A 19,762-nucleotide genomic window follows, 5' to 3' on the forward strand; every position below is an offset into this window, starting at 1 on the left:
GGTCATCCCAAATGTTTCATTTTACATTAAGTGCCAGCTTGCCTCTAGGGATGAGGATAAAAGACATTTTGAATTTAACTTCTTAATTAGGAAACACCAAAGCTGTCATTCATACTAGGAGAAAGAAGGAGACTTCATCTCCCACTGCAGATAATGAGACTTTCCAGATATTAATTGTATGTGTGTTTAGCTTTGAAATGTAGTATTTAAAGTTTTGAGAATTAGAAATAGCATAGATATAGAGGACCTGGCCAGGCCCTGTCATGCAGTAGGGTCATTAATAAATGGGGATAACCCTTAAAAAATAGAGTAACCAGATTTTTTTTGGGGGGGGGGGGTGGATAATAAATTCACTCTTCAGTCTTTAAGTACCGCACACCAGCTCTAAGGTGAAGTTGTGAAGAAGTTACTAAGTGACTTATCAGAAGCATCCTGGTTGAAATGAGAGGGAAAGTTGCTACCATTTATTCTGTGCCAGGAACTTGAACATCTTTTCATGCAATACCACATTTAATCCTCTTGCTAGTCTCATGAAGTAGAGAAATATGTATTGATTCTGGTTATAAGAAAACTGAGGCTCCAAGAGTTAAACTGACCTGTCCACATTACCAGCTGATGAGTGTGAGGGTTGGAATACAAACCTAGATCTGAGACCCATGCTCTTTGTGTAATACCACCCCGCTGCCTCATGGGAAAGGTGAGAAAATCTCACAAAGGGATTCCACATTGTACTTTGTACTTCTCCTCCTTGGTAAAACTGATATCCATGATAGATTTTTAAAAATGAAATATGTCCTCCCTCTCAGATGGCCAGCAACATGTTTGCTGGGGCCAGGTCTGTTTTATTACTTATCCAAAACACATGGCCCAATGCTTGGTACATTGTACGTGGTCAAGTTTTTCACTGACTGATTATAAGTGAGCATATGCTATTGGAATCTAGAAAGTAAACTAATGCAAATTTGGGGGAGATTGTTTTTTGCAGATACATAAGTTTACTGATATGTCTTTGATTCATTTTGAAAATTCTTTCCCTAAAGGTATCGATGGATTGTCAGACTCCTTGATATTTACACTAATCATAACTCCTACATGATTAATAAACAAGTAAAAAATGTTGAAGATCAGGCAGGTGAACTGCTGGAGTGATCACTGTTAGAGTTTCTGAGTTTCTGTTCTTTTCCAGGATAAGATTTGGTTCCTAATGGTTGGGCGTGGGCTCTGAAACCTGGAGAATCAGAAAGGGAATAGAACCTGTGATTTAGATTGCTGAGCCACACTTAAATGGCTGTCAGCTGAGATTCAGGAATGGCAGAGGCTGATTCAGCTGGAGTCATACAGCAGCTACTATTAATAACAAGACGAGCAGAGTAGGGAGAGAACTCAATGAATCGAACAAGAGGGGACAATGGGAGCTCAGGAGGGTAAACCCGATTACCCAGTTACTACTGTGTCTTGTGTCCATCTGGAAATAGGCCTTGTCTCTTCCCTACCAGCTGAATTCTCAGCTGAAAATGCAAAGGTCAAACACTTAGAGAAGCCTGTTTTAATGGGGGTGGATATTATTTCTGCCTCAGCCATTTTCAGCTGGAAACCACAAGATGGCAATGTTGCATCATTCCTTGCAAGACCTTTGCCCATGGCTGTCCTGACTCCAGGTGAATTCAATCGCTAAGCAATAAATTGGGAGATGCAGGATCTTGTTGGTTTAACCAGCTAACATTATACTTGTATTTGGTACTACTGATTGTGTTTTCCTTGATAAAATGTAGCATACTCCAGGAAAAGTAATACATTTTCACCCCTTGTTAGAACACTCATGTAATTCAAGCAAATAACACAAACATAGTCTGAATTTCAGTCTTCTAGACCCGGTTTTCCCCAACATCAGACTAATTAGTTTTATTCCATCTAGCCAACACCTGCTTGAGAAGAACATTTAGTGTCATAAAACAAACCACCCACCAAGAAATAAGGAAACTGAGAAAAGCCCACACACCAATGTCATGTTGCCAAGCTCAGCTCTAAAACAAAGCCTTACAACACACCCTGGTGGATTCTCTTGGAGGAAACTCCATTTTCTAATGTAAGTTTCTGCATGAAAAAACTCTGTTCAGAGTCGTGAAATGCTCTTATGCAAATGATATTGTTGGAATCTTTTTCGTTTCTTTAGAAGTCAATTTCTGAGGACATGTTCAGGTTTAATTCTTTCAGAAGACCCTTGAGTCCTCTGTTTTTTAATTGTGTTTGAGAAAGAGACTAAAATGAAATTTTGGTGGTGTGATCAAACACCAAGGGATTTGGTGCCTTCCCGAGTATTACGGGCATAGATCAAATACTGAGTACCTTTCGATGGTTATTAAGGTGAGGTTACAAGTGTTATAATTGTTTGCCCTAGAAAAGGTTCAGGTGTGAATGAGTTGCTTTCATGGAGGAGATTAAGGGAAAGGATGCTGCTAGATCAGTGGTTCTCAAATTTTAGCAGGCATCAGGATCACTTGGATGACATATCAAACTACAGATTACTGGACTTCACCTCTAGAGTTTCTGATTCTATAGGTCTAGGGTAGGGCCCGGGGATTTGTGTTTCTGACAAGTTCAGAGGTAATGGGGATGCAGCTGGTCTAGAAGTCATGCTTTTAGAACCCTGATGCTGGACCTGTTTTCTCTAAAGGACAGGTAACTGGGTGATTTTCATTTAGGTGCTTTGCAGAGAATGTTGAGAAATACTGACTCAATAGAATGAATGCTTGCTTTAGGATCTAGAGATGTGAATTCAAATATAGGCCCTATAACTTAGTTGCTAGATATGTGAGGCCAATGACTTAACTTCCCATAATCTCCATCTGTCGTCTAGAAAATAGGATTGTACTCAGATATCAGGATTTGAGTCCTGGCTTTGCTAATTACTATGTGACTTTGTTCAAATTACTTAGCCACTCTGAGTCTGATTCCTTATGGGTAAGAATAGTACTTCTGAGTTGTTTTAGAAGTGAAATATTTGATATAAGGGCACCACACATAGGATTTGTGGCTTCTTTCCTTTTCTTTGCTAGATTGATATATGCATGCATCTGAAATCACTTCATAAAATACAGAACACCATAGAAATGTTGGTTAATGTTTCACAGAGAAATTGCTTTACGAAAAAACCTTCCTAGATCCTTTAGATTGTCTGTTTTCCTTAACCAGCTTAGTCTGTTTGCATAAACTGGCTATTTTTAGCCAATTGTGAGTTTCTTCTTATAATTGTTTGAAATCACTGGACAAAACTGAAGTTTGCCTAATATATTCCAGGCTGCAGGAGGAAGCACTGATAACGCCTGGAATTTTTTCCAGATCGGGTTGGTCAATTTTGCTTTCCCACTTTTAAAGACAAAAATAAAGAGCCAAGAGTTGAATGGCAAAATGCAGTTTGGCTTAGAGAATGGGGGTCAGCTGTGTGATGAGATCCTTCTGGATCTCTTTTTTCATGTCCCAGGGGAAGCTGGTACCCAAGCAGAATTGACCAGCTGGCTTTCACATTATGGGAAGTGTCTACTTGATGTCAGTATGATTTGTTATATAGTGAAAAAGTGATTGGTCATATAACTTGGTTTGGAGATGTTAAATGCCTAATTCTCTTTCTGCCATTGAAAGGTATTTGATATTTCACCTAAACCCATTGTTCTTGGGAAGGCATCAAACCCGAGTTGTGCAACCTTGGGTTAGTCATTTCGCTTCACTGAGCCTCAGTTTCCCTATTACAACATGAGGGATTTGCATAAGATCAGACTTCTTATATAGCAGTCTGTAGATGGGATCCATGGACCATTCAAAATGCCAAATCTTTTGATTGTGCAATTTTATGTCGAGTGGATCTATAGCTTTCATCAGATTCTGAAAGGGGTCTGTTGCACTAAAAATATTTAACCTCAGGTGTTATTAAAGATCGTAGTCAAGTCTAAGCTTGCATCTCTGCCAGTGATGCTAAATAATTTCAACTGAGTTTTCACTGACCAGGTAAAATAGATCCTGTAGCTCATTTGGTATCATATAGATACTGCTTTTTAAGTAATGCCATTAAAGGAAATCAAATTTTAAACAGTGGTGAAAAGTTTGGGGAAAGATCAATGTCCAAGGAAAGGATAAAGCCATAGAACAGCTTACTGGTATCACACAGCAGCAGTTTTGTGAATGTACCACTGTTCATGTGGTACAGATAGTTGGGCCTTATCAGCATACTCACAATTGATCAGGTTTAAGGTGATGGATACTCACTAAAGCAGTCCACATGAGACTGATGAATAAACTGGAATGCCAATGTGATTATTTACAGTGAGGGATGACTTCTCTCTGTGCCTGGATGGCTCCTTTTGCAGGACTTGAGCTACATTATTAATCAGTAGATTGTTAAGGATTTAGAGCAAAAGGATGCAAATAGTTTTGAAAAATGTTCCTTTTGGGTCAGGGTGAGGTCCCCAAATCACTGATTATGTTTCAGTAAAGAATCCAGTAGGCTTTCTGTTTCCTCCTGTTCAGTGTTGACTTATCTGTCAGTGGGGCTCCTTGTTTCCAAGTTCTTTGGGGATATGATTCACTTGGTCCCCAGACACCACCTAAAAAAGCCATGTTTTTTTTTTTTTCAGAGAAAATATTCTTAACCATTATTTTGTGCAAGCCAAGTTAAGTTGATGAGATACAAGACATAGTTTTCTAGTCACAACACCCATTAGATTGTTAATCCATGTTGAAAGCAACTTGAGTGGCTAACTTCATATAACACAATGATCATACTGTCATTATTCTTAACTTTCTTTTAACAATATTGGTGAAACTGAGGCTTTTGTTCAAATATATTTTTATCAGTTGTTCTCACTCTAAAAGCCAAGTCTCTTTTCTAGTTCCTGGGGTCTCTTCTATTTTCCATGAAAGGAGATTGATTTCTTGTTCCTCTACTAACTTATCAGACAAACAAATCTCTTACCAGTTTGGGGATGATAATGTTTACCCTGTGTATCTCATGTAGGCTTAATGATATCATCAGGATGTTCCTGCAGAATCTTGCTCACCTGAGCAGGCATTTTCTAAATTAAATCAGTAGTGTTATAGAGTTCTAAACGTTCAGAGAAAGAGAGAGAGAGAGAGAAAGAAACAGAGAACATACAATGTAGGTGTGCCTCTTGGCAAGCAAGCCTGATTTATAATTGCATGCATTTATACAAAAGAGTCAAGACATTTTTACTATTCAAGAGGATCTCCTCACCAATTCTCACTTGGCAAACCTGTATTATGATTTGATTTATACAAATTATTTACCCCTAACTTGTCAGAAATATGCACACTGTATAAAGTGAAACGCTGAGTTGGAATTCATGCTGCTTCATTCTTGGGATGCTAGTGATGCAGAGGAAGAAAATTTCAGTAACTCAATCCTGCAAAATAGGATGCTAGATAAAGACTCCTCGACCTCTTAGTTCCATGCAATTGTCCGCAATTTTATCAAAGTCAAGCAGGAAGTACAGACATAAAACAGGTGAGGTTTCCTTTCTCAGACCCTCATTCCTCTTTTGCTCCTTTTATTTCTACCCTTGACAGTGCACTTGCCTCAACCACTCGGGTTATTGCCTCCAGTACAGGGAATTGCTTTCAATTCCCTGTAAACATCAGGGCCCTGGAAAAATGGCCGAATTTGCCAAATGTAAGGCATACGCATTGACCATGGTTTAATATATGATCCATCCTATATGTTATTTGCATTTTAACAGAAAAAAAGATCAAAGGAGTACATTTCTGCTTCTAGAATTTCAGACCATGGTAAAATGGTAGGTCAAATTTTGAGGGAGAGGTATTGGGGTGGATGGAAGGATATGCTGTTTCTGTCCTATTAAATCAGATGTTATCTCACATTAAGAGGCCTGAAATCTCTGCATTTGATTCTAACTATGCAATTGATATAAATAACAAAATGGTTACTGCCACTACTTTGAGATTAAAGCATGCATTAACCTGTGGGGTTATTTCATAGTAATTAAGTGACAAAATCTCTCTGACTTTGGTGTGTATATTGAAGGCTTTTGTAGTTGATTAGCAGAGGAGTGTGCTGAGGAGCTTAATCAACCACTCAAGTTGTTAGTTTCAACTTTATTCCATCACCATGTTTGCTTTGCTGTATTAGAGGAAGGCAGGAAGGAAAACTTCATCCATTGACATGTTGCACATGTGCTCTCAGTCTCACTGAATGTTGAAGAAGATTGCTCTTACATTTCTCAGTCCCAAGCTATGCCAAGCTATGCTGCACGCTGACCTTATGGTAAGGCCAAGGATCAGCTGGGGAGTGAGTGATACTGATGAGGAGGTCAAGGTCAGGATTTCCATTTGGGTACAGCCAGTTGGTTTTGTCCCTGCACAGAGTCTGTTTAATGCCTTCAGCCATGCTGGAATCATTGATCCAGGGTAAAAAGGATGATGGAGTGGCAATGTATCCATGTAAACCCTCCCAATGTTGGAAAACATATCCAAAGGTATAATCTATTGATGGGATAGTAGTGGTATCACCTTTGTATATAAAGAATAGCACCTTCTCCCTCCCTCCCTCCCTCACTCACTCATCAGTTATTTATTATAGCTCATACGGTATTCTGGATACCGGGTTTCATGCTGAAGAAATGCTAAGATTCATAAGAAATGTTCCCTGACCTCAAGGATATTACAGTAAAGTGAGAAATAGACTGGCAAATATTTAGAGTACTTTGTCATGTATATTGTGTTAAGTGAATAGAGAAGGTGTAATTGATCATTTCAGAAGGGAATCATAGAAGGTTTCTGAAGGAATTGTCTTTTGAGTTGGGTCTTGAAAAATGGGTAGAAGTTAACCAGGTTAACTGGTTAAGGGGTGGATGATGGAGATGTTTCACTTACAAGAAACGACTCACTGCACAGAAACCCTGGACCAGTATACCAATGGCCTGTGGTTTTCTGTGGCTAGAGTGCAGGCTGATGGGTAAGTGGAGTGGTAGGAGATGAGACTGTAAAGGAGGTAGAGGCCAAAGGGGGCTCCTGGGACATGTGAGAATTTAAAAAATATACCTGTTGGGTGATAGGGATCCTTCGAATATTTTATCTGGAAGAGAGTGTGGTTTGTGATCTAATTAAATTTTTAGAGCCGGCCGTGGTGGCTCATGCCTGTAATACCAGCACTTTGAGAGGCTGAGGCAGGTAGATCACAGGGTCAGGAATTCGAGACCAGCCTGGCCAACACGGTGAAACCCCGTCTCTACTAAAAATACAAAAATTAGCTGGGCGTGGTAGCGGGCGCCTGTAATCCCAGCTACTCCGGAGGCTAAGGCAAGATAATCACTTAAGCCTGGGAGGTGGAGGTTGCAGTGAGCCAACATCACGCCACTGTGCTCCAGCCTGGGTGACAGAGCAAGACTCTGTCTTGGAAAAAAAAAATTTTTTTTTAGAAAGAGTTGGGTTAGTGGATTGGAGAAAGAATTTGTCATGTGACCAAAAAGGGAGGCTGATGTCAATGTCCAGGTGAGAGTAAGGGGACCCAAACTGAGATAATTGTAGTGAGTCTAGAAGGTAAAGGACAGCTTTAGGAGATACTTAGTATAATTGGCATGACCAATTGTATAGATGGCTGTAGACAGGGATGGGTGGGAGTTATGGCACAAAAAGTAGAAAAAACTTGTAAGACAGTGAACAGAAGATATTGAGGGTATTTTTCTCAGAGAGAAATTCATGTAAATAAAGGACTTGTATTAAGTGTTCTAGATTGTTTTCTCACCTCTGAACTCCTATGATATTTTGATAATTTGATTTGGAACCATGCCACTTACCATTGAACTATAATTTCTATTCTCCTGGATAGTGGGAATACAAAGATGAATAGACAGAATCCTTCATCTCCAGAAGCTCATAATCTATTGGGGGGGGGATGGCAATGATAAGTAAATAAATAAGTGCAAATGAGTATGGTGTGTTTTCACCCAGGTATGTGTGAAGGACAGCGATGGCAGTATGCATTTAGGACATTGCATTAAGGGTCTGGTGTAGAAGAGTGACATGATTAGATTTTGAGTTTTAGAAAGATTATGGAAGTGTCAAAGGTGGATTAAAGTGAGGCCAATCAAGAGCTGGAAGACCAATGAGGAGGCAGATGCTCAGTTGAAAAAGCAGCTACAAGCAACTTTGAGCTACAAGGCTGGCCCTATGGCACTGTGGAAAGGAACTGTGCCTTCTGAGTTCTGGAGCTCTCGATAAGTTCTAGCATTGCCTCAGGGATCAATCTCATTATTTAACCTTGGTTTTGCCTTTGGTCATTTAGGGATCCTGAGGAGTTCTGTCTTCTTTTTTACTCCTACTGGTGATGACAGTGTGCATTGATGATAAGGACTGGACATTGACCTTGTGATGAGAAAACAGAATGGGGAATGAGGGTAAGGGAAGGGTAAAAGACAAGATCTAGAGAGTGCTGTTACCATAGGAGTGAGATCTGGGTGTGTGCTGCTGGTAGGGGAAATTTGCATGAGGCTCCCAAATGCTTGAATGGTAGGAGAATGCAATAAAAGGAGGCAGGATGGCCCTGAATAGTAAGAGGAGAGGAACTTCCCTACATTTTGCCATAGTCCAACCCTTAGTGGTTCTTCAGGTAAGATTTTATATTATAGCTGTAGCAATAAAAATAACAATAAATTGGGCGCAGTGGCTCAATGCCTGTAATCCCAGCACTTTGGGAGGCTGAGGCGGGCAGATCACTTGAGGTCAGGGGTTTGAGATTGGCCTGGCCAACATGGTGAAACCCTGTCTCTACTAAAAATACCAAAATTGGCCGAGGGTAGTGGTGCACACCTGTAATGCCAGTTACTCAGGAGGCTGAGACATGAGAATTGCTTGAACCTGGGAGGCAGAGGTTGCAGTGAGCTGGGATCATGCTGCTGCACTCCAGCTTGGGCAACAGGGTGAGACTCTGTCTCAAAAATAAAATGAAGTTAAAAAAATACCCAAATAACAATAAATTACATAGTTCTAAGCATTTTACGTATATTATCTCATTTAATCATTTTAGCCACTCTGAGAAAACTGAAGAAGCACAGAGAGGTTAATCACATGCTGAAGGTAGAGCTAGAAAGTGACAGAGCTGGACTTTCAGCCTAGGTAGCCTCGCTCCTGGATCCATGTGCTTAATCACTGAGCTGTCTCCCAAACTCTTTTGTCAAGGGAAGACATGAGCCCATAAGTCCCTTGATGATGTCTGTTTCTTTATCTTAGCCATTCTAAAGTAAGTCACTCCAATGCTATGTTTGGTTTAAAATAGGGGATGAGAGGAAAGGATATTTTCCTTGTGTCTGTGAATTCCAGGTGACAGTGAATAGACAAGGAGGAAATCAACAGGAACTGAAGGGTTCCAGGATGACTATGATGCTGGCTGGACCTTTGAGGATGAGCTAACTGCATTTGAGAGAATACTGTCTTATTAGATCTAAAGATGATGTTACTGACCTGTGTCTTTCCTCATTAGCCTGCCCCTGGAAATGCTGGACAGCTGAAGCCACGATGACAAAGGAGAAGATTAGAGGCAACTGAGACCTAACCAAGTCACGGACCTGGAAGATGAAAAGGTGAGTCTTGTTTGAAATTGCACCTCCTGGGCCCACTTCAATGCCCGAGCTTTCAGGCAGAATTGTGGTGCACACACTTTTCTTTATTTTTAAAGGTAAAACATTGATTGTTCTGGAGACAAGAAACTCACCTTAGCTGTGAACTAATGCCTCAGTCGAATGTAGGGATCAGTGTCTCCATGGCTTTCTAACCCCTGGGCAATGTTTTATAGCAATTACCTGTACAACCAGTTGCTATAGTTACCTATTGTCTATGCTTCAAGAAGAGAAATATCTAGCTAAGCTAGTTAGCAGAAGAAATAGGTGCTGAAGTCTAACAAGAAAGAATGGGACATGCAGAAAAAAAATATTTTTACCCACATAGTGACAAGTTTAGAGCATCTAGCCTACTTACAGGCCAGTGATCATGGATCTGTATCTCCTTTTCCAAGTGAATCATCCCAATTCACAAAGATGAGCCCAAAGCAGCCATGTTTAAAATAGGTGGCCACAGTGCCACCTAGTTGTAACTGATTGGATCAGGGTGAACACCTAACCCAGGCTGGGGCAATCCGATTCTGTTGCCTGGAAATCAGGACTGAAGTCTTTCCAGTCTGTCTGGATAAATGGCAGGGCCTGTTCTATGTAAGCTTGAAAGAGTGGGGACCATTTTCTATCTTATGGAATGAGGAAAAAAAGAAAGCATACTTGTGGAGGGAGAATAAGCCTATTTGCAGAGGAAGCAGTGAGAGGAAATATAGCTTAGGAGTTTTTTTTTAGTTCCTGTCCCTTTCTGAAGCAGGATTGCATTTCTGCCTTAGAGCATTTTCTTTCTTTCTTGTATTCATTATTATTATTACCCATTTTTTGTTCTTACTGGCATGAATTAGTTTCCATCACTTCTCACTAAAACTTACATGGTGCTCCAGTGTAAGTTATGCTCAAGGCACCTGTGATGGGTTGAATTGTGTCCTCTTATAATTATATGTTGAAGTCCTAACTCCCAGTGCCCCAGAATGTTACTGTATCTAAGGCCAGGGTCTTTAAAGGGGTAACTAAAGTGAGGTTATTAGGGTGGGCCTTAATCTACAATGACTGTTGAATTTATAAGAAGAGGTTAGGACACAGGCATGCATGGAGGAAGACCTTGTGAACATACGCATCTACAAGCCAAGGACAGAGGCCTCAGAAGAAATCAACCTAGCCCACACCTTAATCTCAGACTTCTAGCCTCCAGCATTGTGAGAAAATAAGCTTCTGTTATTCAAGCTATCCAGTCTGTGGGACTTTGTTAGGTCAGCCCAAGCAAACGAATGCAACTGCTATGTACGACATGAGACTATAATTCCTCCTCCCTCTGCCCGCACCAAAGGAAACTTGATAATCAACTAACTGCTATTCTTTTCTTAATAGTGATCCATAAAAACAATAGCAGAAAGATTTTTTACTTTGGCTAAAAAGCCAATAACTGGCATTCAAGGCCCCTGATGGAGTATAGCTCTAAAGGAATACATCTTCTTAATGCTCTTGTTTGGCTTAAATTAAAAGTGTTCAGCTTCATGCCTTCGCAAGGAAAGGTGCCTGCTAAAGCTTTAATTTTACATGGGAAAATGATTGCTTTTTCACTAATTGGAATGAATGGGAACCCTTTCTTCAATTCATTTAAACTCAGGTGAAAACAAAGTGAGTCACTTTGCAGAAAGAAGTACAGGAACTTGCAGATTCCTCCCTACTGCCCTTGAGTTCTGAGATCAGTGCACAAAAAGTCACTTTCATCAGTTATCCTCACATTAGAGAATTAGGCAGAGAAAAGCATCCAGGTTTCTCTCACTTTTAATCAGGACAAGGTATAGGAAAATGCTGTTGACATTTCAAAAAAAGTTGAGAGAAGTGAAGGCCAAGAGTGAATAGAAAAAGATGTTGATTTAACTGAACTACAGTGGCACTTAAGAGGTCGCTGAGCAGAGACAAGGTGCAAAGGAAATAGGAATAGCTTACAGACTGGTAACACAATATGTGCCAATAGAAGCAGCCACCGAAAGGATTCTGTCATTTGTGTGTGTGCCCCAAGGCAGTTTTGGTTTTTTTGAAAGGAGGAAAGGAGGATTTTATTTGGAACATGTGGTGTTCACATGTTCCTGCAAAGGAGAATAGACATGGCAAATAAGTTTCAACTCATGTGCAGCTCTGAATATGTGGATTATTATCTCCCTGGAGAATTGTATTGGGATGAATTCTGAGGAAGGAGCATCAGTTAAGGAGAATTAATGAATGAATATGAATGTGAATGTTGTGCACGTGCATTGATGGGACCAAAAGTCAATCACTGATGGCCCTGGGTCCAAGCGGGCTCTGTGAGAGATTTTTTAAAATTTTTGGCCGGGCGCGGTGGCTCACGCCTGTAATCCCCAGTGCTTTGGGAGGCTGAGGCAGGCGGATCACAAGGCCAGGAGATTGAGACCATCCTGACTAACATGGTGAAACCCCGTCTCTACTAAAAATACAAAAAATTAGCTGGGCATGGTGGCAGGCACCTGTAGTCCCAGCTACTTGGGAGGCTGAGGCAGGAGAATGGCGTGAACCCGGGAGGTGGAGCTTGCAGTGAGCCGAGATCATGCCGCTGCACTTCAGCCTGGGAGACAGCGAGACTCCGTCTAAAAAAAAAAAAAAAAAAAAAAAATTATTTCAATAGTTTTTGGGGAACAGGCAGTTTTTGGTTACATGGATCAGTTATTTAGTGATGATTTGAAATTTTGGTGCATCTGTCACCTGAGCAGTGTACATTGTACCCAATATATAGTTTTGTTTGGCCCAGCTGGTCTTTTAAAAAGATTTGAACTAAACATTTAAGAGTAGAGAGATTTCATTTTTTTTTTTTTTTTTGCCCCCTACCCCTACCCTTCCACATTTTCAGTTTCTTTTATAAACTCCAGCAATACTGGGTATTTCTGCATGACAACGGCAGGATGGAGCTAGGTAGTAGCTCAGTTTAAGCATGGCCCCTGTGGACACTGGGCTGTGTGATCCCAGGCCCTAGGCTAATTATACCTTCTGGGCTCAGGGTTCATGTGGCTGTGGATTGGGGATGTGGCTAGCAGATGGCCTCAAAAGTCAGGAAGTGCTGAAATTTTAAGACTATTCCAGCCTAAAAAGCAGAATAAAGGGTTGGCAAGTATGGCCAAAGCAGATGTCTTTTAGTAGTGTGAACAAGACCAAGACCACAGACCGTAGTGTTCCCAAAATACATGCTGACTGCAGTCTTTTCTGGAGGGGATGCGCAGTCCAAAGTTCTGTGAGGAGAAAGCTGTGACCTATACAGTCTAGATTCTGGAGAAGTCCTCTTTGCTCTATTTATGTTACTTCTGGGCATCATCTTTAATGGGTGCAAAAGTGACACATCCCATCAATCTACCATTTTTATGCTTCCATAAAAAAATGGCATTAGTAGTATAGACTAAGCCACTTCTTCGAACTCTAGATCCACATGTCCAACTGTCTATTTCCTATCCTTGCTGTTTTTGTCATATAATTCAAGCATTAAGTGTCCAAAATGAAACTCATTCTTCCCTTCCTTCCCCACGAGATCCGGTTCTTCCTGGTGTTTTTATCTCAACGAATAGGACTTCCTCCATTCAGCTATAAAAACCAGGAAGCTCTTGCTCTTTATCTGCTATCCCCTCACCCTTTATCCAAACATGAATCCCAGTCAATTTTGCCCTAAATATCTGTCGAATCTTCCCACTCCTCTCTGGCTTCCCTGCTATCAGTCCTCTGGCCTCCCTCCAAAAGTTTTTTCACAGGCACCTTTATGAAACCCCAAACTGGTCATGTCTTTTTCCTGCCTCAACACGGTTCAATAGCTTTCTATTGCTCTCAAGATCCAAGCCCCACATTCTTTGCCCACACTTACATCCTCACCAAGGCTTGGCATTTGCCCTTTACACACCTTGCAAAGCTTGCCACCTTCCCTCGTATCTTAATAAATCCATTTTTATAGGAAAGCAAATCACTCCAGTTCCCAGCCCAAAGCATGATTAAATGAGATGTTTCTGTAAGAGAAAAAAAGAGACAAATTATTTTGCTTTTCTTTGGGTGATACTTGATTTTTAATTTATTCTTTCAGTACTTGCTGTGATTGCAGCAGTTAATTCCAATTTTTTTTTTCCTGCTGCTTAAATGTCAGCAGCCCATCTTTACTTAGAACTGATAGAAGTAATTGTTTCAGGTACTTGAACTGAATAGTGATTAAGTGGCCTAGGACCAATTTGAGGGTTAGCCTTCCAGTCCTTTCAGAAGCAAATTTTAGAAACATCTGGTTTGGGACTATAGTTCTATAGATCATCTTGCCTTCAGAGGGCCAGCATCCTTTGAGTTTACTTTCTTTTTTTTTTTTTTTTTGAGACTGCGTCTCGCTGTGTCACCAGGCTGGAGTGCAGTGGCATGATCCCAGCTCACTGCAACCTCCGCCTCCCGGGTTCAAGCGGTTCTCCTGCCAGCCTTCTGAGTAGCTGGGACTACAAGTGCGCACCACCACACCTGGCTAATTTTTTGTATTTTTAGTAGAGACGGGGTTTCACCATATTGGCCAGGCTGGTCTTGGACTCCTGACCTCGTGATCCACCCGCCTCGGGCTCCCAAAGTCCTGGGATTACAGGCATGAGCCACCATGCCCGGCCGAGTTTACTTTCTTGGTTGTTTTGGGAGGTCAAGTCTTAAACTCTGAGTGACGATTTTGTGCCAATTATTAATAAAAGAAGGAGATGATAGTCTATAGAGTTGTGCTGTCCAATAAGGTAGTCAGTAGCTATATATGGCTATTTAAATTTGTTAAAGTTAAATAAAATTAAAAACGTAGTTTCTCAGTTTGAGTAAGTATATTTCAAAAGCTCAATATGCACATGGCTAGTGGCTACCATATTGGACAGTAAAGATGTAGAATACCATCACAGAAAGTTCTGTTGGATGGCTTCCCTCAGCAGAGATCTTTGCTTGACATATAATATATCTATAGTAACACATATTCATTAAGTTAGTAATCAATCTCTTATTTTCCATAATAGTTGCTGTTATTTGTTTTTAGTAAAATCATAAGAAAGGTAAATCCATGTGGTTTGGAGGGAAGGAAATAGGCCAAATGATAAAACATGGAAGGTAGTGGAATCTGAAGAGGGAGTCCCTTCTAAGGGTCCTTGGGGTATAGAGTGGAGTAGGCTGGGTTTGGGTGGTTTTGTCCTGTACCATGCTGGCTCCCATGTGGACACAGACAGTGTTATCATGTGATTTATGTCTATAGAAAATCCCAATCTAGGGCCCTTTTCACTTTTCCATAGGATTGGGTCAATTATTAATGTGAAAAATGAGCCACCCTCACATGGGGAGTTGGACAACTACATGCAAGTGATGTGCACCTTCCAAAAAATTCCTGCCTTCTGCCACAACACGGCTGCCCGTTATCTGAAGCATCTGCTACTTGTAAAGTGCCTGCATAGCTACACTCTCAGTTTGATGCCACTTGATTTCCTCTTTGTTTGCTTTCTGAGGCTGTAGAAAAGTGGACAATTCTATTTTGGTACCTGGTGTAGGTAGGTGATTTGATTTTATTATAGTTCAGCTGAGTGATTGCCATTGTTCTCCTATATAATAATAATGAGAATAATAACAACCAGTGTTTATTAAAGACTGACTCTGTTTCAGCCTTTGTGCTGAAGACTGCATGTTCTTGATCTCATTTAATACTTATAAAAATCTCTGAGGTGGTTTATATAGTGGTTAGGAGTACAGGTCCCCATCCTGGCACTACCATTTGCTAGTTGTGCCTCTGTCTCCTCGTTAAAGGCAGTTCATGGTACTTTCTTTACTTTTTGTTAGGATTAAATGAATTACATGGAAACTACTTAGAATAGTATTCGCATGTAAGAAACTTTCAATAATTATTCTTACTATTGTTATTCCTTTTTTTTTTTTTTTTTTTTTTTTTTCGAGACTGAGTTTCGCTCTTGTTGCACAGGCTGGAGTGCAATGGCATGATCTCGGCTCACCGCAACCTCTGCCTCCTAGGTTCAAGCGATTCTCCTGCCTCAGCCTCCCAAGTAGCTGGGATTACAGGCATGCACTACCACGCCCGGGTAATTTTTGTATTTGTTTAATAGAGACGGGGTTTCTCCATGTTTGTCAGGCTGGTCTCAAACTCCCAACCTCAGGTGATCCTCCTGCCTTGGCCTCCCAAAGTGCTGGGATTACAGGTGTGAGCCACTGCACCCGGCCTGTTATTCCTATTTTTACTAGTGTGAAAACGTGGGTTTAAGGAGGCTTAAGGAGGTTGAGTAATGTTTCTGAGGCCATATTTTCGTATATGGAGGAACTAGGGCAGGAACCCTCACCATTCTGATGCCAGTCAGATCCTTAACTCCAACCGACTCCTTCTAAGACATGACTATATCCAGCTATGTCGATGTGTTAACAAGTAAGATAATGTATATGGGAGTGGTTTAGAAATTATGTCAAGGTAGGATTATCATTGTCGTCAACAAGAAGGACTATGTTAATTGAATTTTTCTCCGATTTATAACACCAGCAGTTTTTTTTCCCCCCAAAGAAGTAAATTTGCTTTCTCTAGTTCCTTAAAAAGGGAGGTTTTCATGCCTATGACTTTGATCAGAGCTGCTGGAGAGTTTCCAAATTAGACTAAAATAACATATGCAGGGATTAGTCCTGAGGAACAGAAACCTAACCTTCATGGAAGTGAAGGTGCCAATTAGCATTTCAGAATACTAAACATCCTAGGTACTGGTTGGCAATTATTCTCAACAAAGATTTATGGATGTTGATATGTCAGAAACTGAATTGGGTAACAGGTATGTAAAAATAATTTAGACATGGTTCCTACCTTAAGGGGCACAGAATTTGGTGGAGGAGGAGAATATAAAAGCAATGTTTTCTAAGTTGTCTGGGGAATTTGTGTTCATAGAAGCAATGACATTTAATCTAGATCTTGATGGATGGTCTGAGAAAAGTAGAAAATTTCGAAATGGAAAGAGAAAGAACAAATCACAGGGACCTACTGAGTTAAGTTATTTCTTGATTAAATAAAGTTGTTTGAGAGGGTTAGAGCTTAGAACACACAGGGACAGGTTTAAAGATAAACTTGGGCAGTTGGAGATAAACTTGGGCAGTTAGGCTGTGCTGAGAATCATACTAAGAAATTTGGACCCTATTCCAGACATTAGGGAGCTATGGAAGGTTTTAGACGAAAGGGTAACTGTTTAGAAAGATAACTTGGCACCTTTATGGAGGATTAATATGCAGGAGGGTTGAGTCTGGAGGCAGAACAGTTGATTGAATATTCCAGATAGTCCAAGTGAGGTCGGAATGTTGAGGGAGAGGATGGGTTCAAGAGACATTTTAGATAAAACATTGGCAGTGCTTGGTGACTCAAAATAAAGAGGTAGGATAAACGAAGAAGTTCAAATCCTGTTATTTAGTGCTTACAATGTGCCCGTGCTGTGCTAAGCACTAGAAATACAAAAATAATTAAGGAATGGCTCCTGTGTTTAAGTAGCTGGAAAGAAATAAAAGTATAATAAATACGTACAATATAATATTATGCTTGCAAAGATAGATAATGTGTAAAGAATCAACACACAGGAGGCTGCCAAGAATGATTCTACATTTTCTAGCTCCAGGGACTGGTTGGTTGTTGGTGGCTTTGAATAAGATAGAGAGAGACAGAGAAAAAAAAAAAAGGAATAGGAGTAGGTTTCTGGAGGTTTCTAAAGCATTGGTTTTGGTGTACACAAGGCAGTTGGAACTTAAGATATTCTTGCCGTAGCCAGACACAATCCAGCTCATTCTGGATTTGCAAGAGTTACAGACAAAGGAAAACAGTAATTGTCTTTTTAAAAAAACCCTGCTGGCATAATGTTTTTCCTTTTAAATGGCTTTGTTATGAATATAAAGAGAGAGAAAGACTATTAAATGCCTCTTTACCTCCCACAGTCCTGGTTTGGGTTCTAAAAATTCTTCCTACACTAATTATGAGGGTTCTGCCTATTCACCCTGAAAACTTCTGGTTCAGTTATTATTATTATTTTTGTAGAATTAGCACTGAATGCTAAGCTTGTTTTTATTTTGCAGGCAAGAGATATCCTAAGATATTTAGAGGGTCTCATAATCGGCATTGCTTTCTAAAGTTCAGGTGACCTGTACCTTTTCAGCGACCTGTACTTTATATGGATTAGACAGTAATTTACGGGTAAGTGAAGATTTTTGCAAACGATTTCATAGTCTGCAAAGATTAATAAAAGAGCCATGTACAAATATGTGAACTTAAACAACTATCTGGAAAGCAAGTTTAACAAAAGCCAAAAATGAGTACAGTATCAAAATCAGCTAAGAAATTATTCTAAACTCTGTAAAATTTTTCTTTTGTAAATAGAAAATTTCTTCTAGGGAGGTCAAGGAACTTGGATAATACTGCCCCACTTTCAGCGCTCATTTGGAGCCTCAAATATGTGAGTTCACTAGAGAATAATTATAACCCTGATGTTAGGAATCATGGATGACATATGATTATAGGTTTTCCATATAATAATGGGAGGGAAGCTTTATGCCTCACTGTGTTCAGAAGAAAAGAGATTATAACTTGGAAATGAGCATAAACAGATCTGAGCCATCACTTATGTGAGCACAAAGAAGGCATCTGAGGCCAGCTGTATTAGGATGGAATGTTCTCAGCCTTTTGGTTTTCATGGACCCACTGAGAGGTGAGGTTTCGGTGGGGGAAAGTAACCTTTTATTTTGCCAACACAAAACCTCACCATCTACTATCACTGTGCTTTAGGAATGGACAGTTTACCACCCAAGTACAGGAAGGACATTGTGTGGCAGTGATTGCTGCACGTTCAACAGAAGCCACAGCCAGACTACAGTTCCCAGCCTCCCTCGTAGTGAGATGAGCCATCGGGATGTGGCACAAACGAGGTTCATCACTTGCTGTCCCAGCCTATAAAAACCTCCCACACAATTCTCCTCTCTTTAGCTTCCCATCTATAGGACAGACACTAAGCATCCTGCATAGGACCCAAGGGCCTAGTGGTGACCGAATCACAGGGAGCCCAAGTACCCAAACGACCCTTCCACCAAATGGGTGGAAGGCCACCTGTTGACCCAGAACATTCTTACTGGATTACAAGTGAGTAATGCAGAGTTGACTCACACCTCTGAGGAGGTGACATTGAACAGCAGTGCTGATATCTCTGGGAGCTCCATGACGCTTATTCTGGGATTAGGGAAAAAACTGGAAACTGGAACCAACTGCTTTTAGAACCAGTGACTGTCACCAGGTAAAGAAGTAGTGCCCAAGTGACATTTACAGGTATAGCAAAACAAAACAACCTCCCCCGGAACCATTAACAAGCAACAAACCAAAACTAAAAACCAGCCCAGGAAGCAGCATGTCCCTTATCTCTCCTCCATTCTTGCAGTCTCCTTCCAGAACCTGCTACTGGCAGAACCTTCAGGAAGAAGTTGGCAAAGCCAAATATGCTTTGCAGAATTCCAGGCCCACTGTTACAAAACAATATAGAAAAATGGCTTTCCAGTAAAGAGGCAATAACTTAATTACCAGCATAAGAAGACATATACTTTCATTGTGTTAAACCACTAAGATACTTGGTATTCGTTACAGCAGCTAACAAAAACCGATATTTAAATGGGATACATTTAGTTTTATGAAAACTCACTATAGTTTCCTTGTTCTTTTTTCTTATTTCATTAAGGAATTGGTGAAAATTCACCTCCTGGCACTGTTCATGGGGAGGGGTGTGGAAACTATTGGTGTAGATAGCTCCACTCTCTTTTCCAAGTGTGTGTGTGTATTCTCAGATGTTCATAGAATCCTGTGTGTGGGTGAGTGTATAAAAGGAAGAAAAAAATGTGTTTGGGGGCAGGAGCCAGGGGAGATTGGAAGATGAAGCAGATGAGGGAAACTTTGGATTCAAGAGCTGCTTTGGGGCCCAGGTGACAAGATGTGGCATATAGATGGGAAAGAGTTTATATTCTCTATACATTTTTTTCCCTGTTTTTTAGAAATAGGGTCTTGCCATGTTTCCCAGGCTAGAGTGCAGTGGTTCAGTCACAGCTCACTGCAACCTCTAACTCCTGGGCTCAAACAATCCTGC

At 40.6% G+C, this 19,762-nt stretch overlaps 1 long non-coding RNA gene across 1 annotated transcript in view; it reads left to right on the forward strand.

Annotated features, from left to right (window-relative positions):
* Positions 1-1,017: 1,017 nt before the first annotated feature.
* LOC112204754 (uncharacterized) overlaps positions 1,018-19,762 on the forward strand; it is a 768,426-nt gene continuing 749,681 nt past the window's right edge. Inside the window, exons 1-2 of the long non-coding RNA XR_010147530.1 lie at positions 1,018-2,086; positions 9,506-9,605. This is a non-coding gene — a long non-coding RNA (uncharacterized LOC112204754). The remainder of the gene's footprint in view (positions 2,087-9,505; positions 9,606-19,762) is intronic.

This window comes from Pan troglodytes, chromosome 9, assembly GCF_028858775.2.
Source record: "Pan troglodytes isolate AG18354 chromosome 9, NHGRI_mPanTro3-v2.0_pri, whole genome shotgun sequence".
In the NCBI taxonomy this organism is placed as follows: Eukaryota; Metazoa; Chordata; class Mammalia; order Primates; family Hominidae; genus Pan; species Pan troglodytes.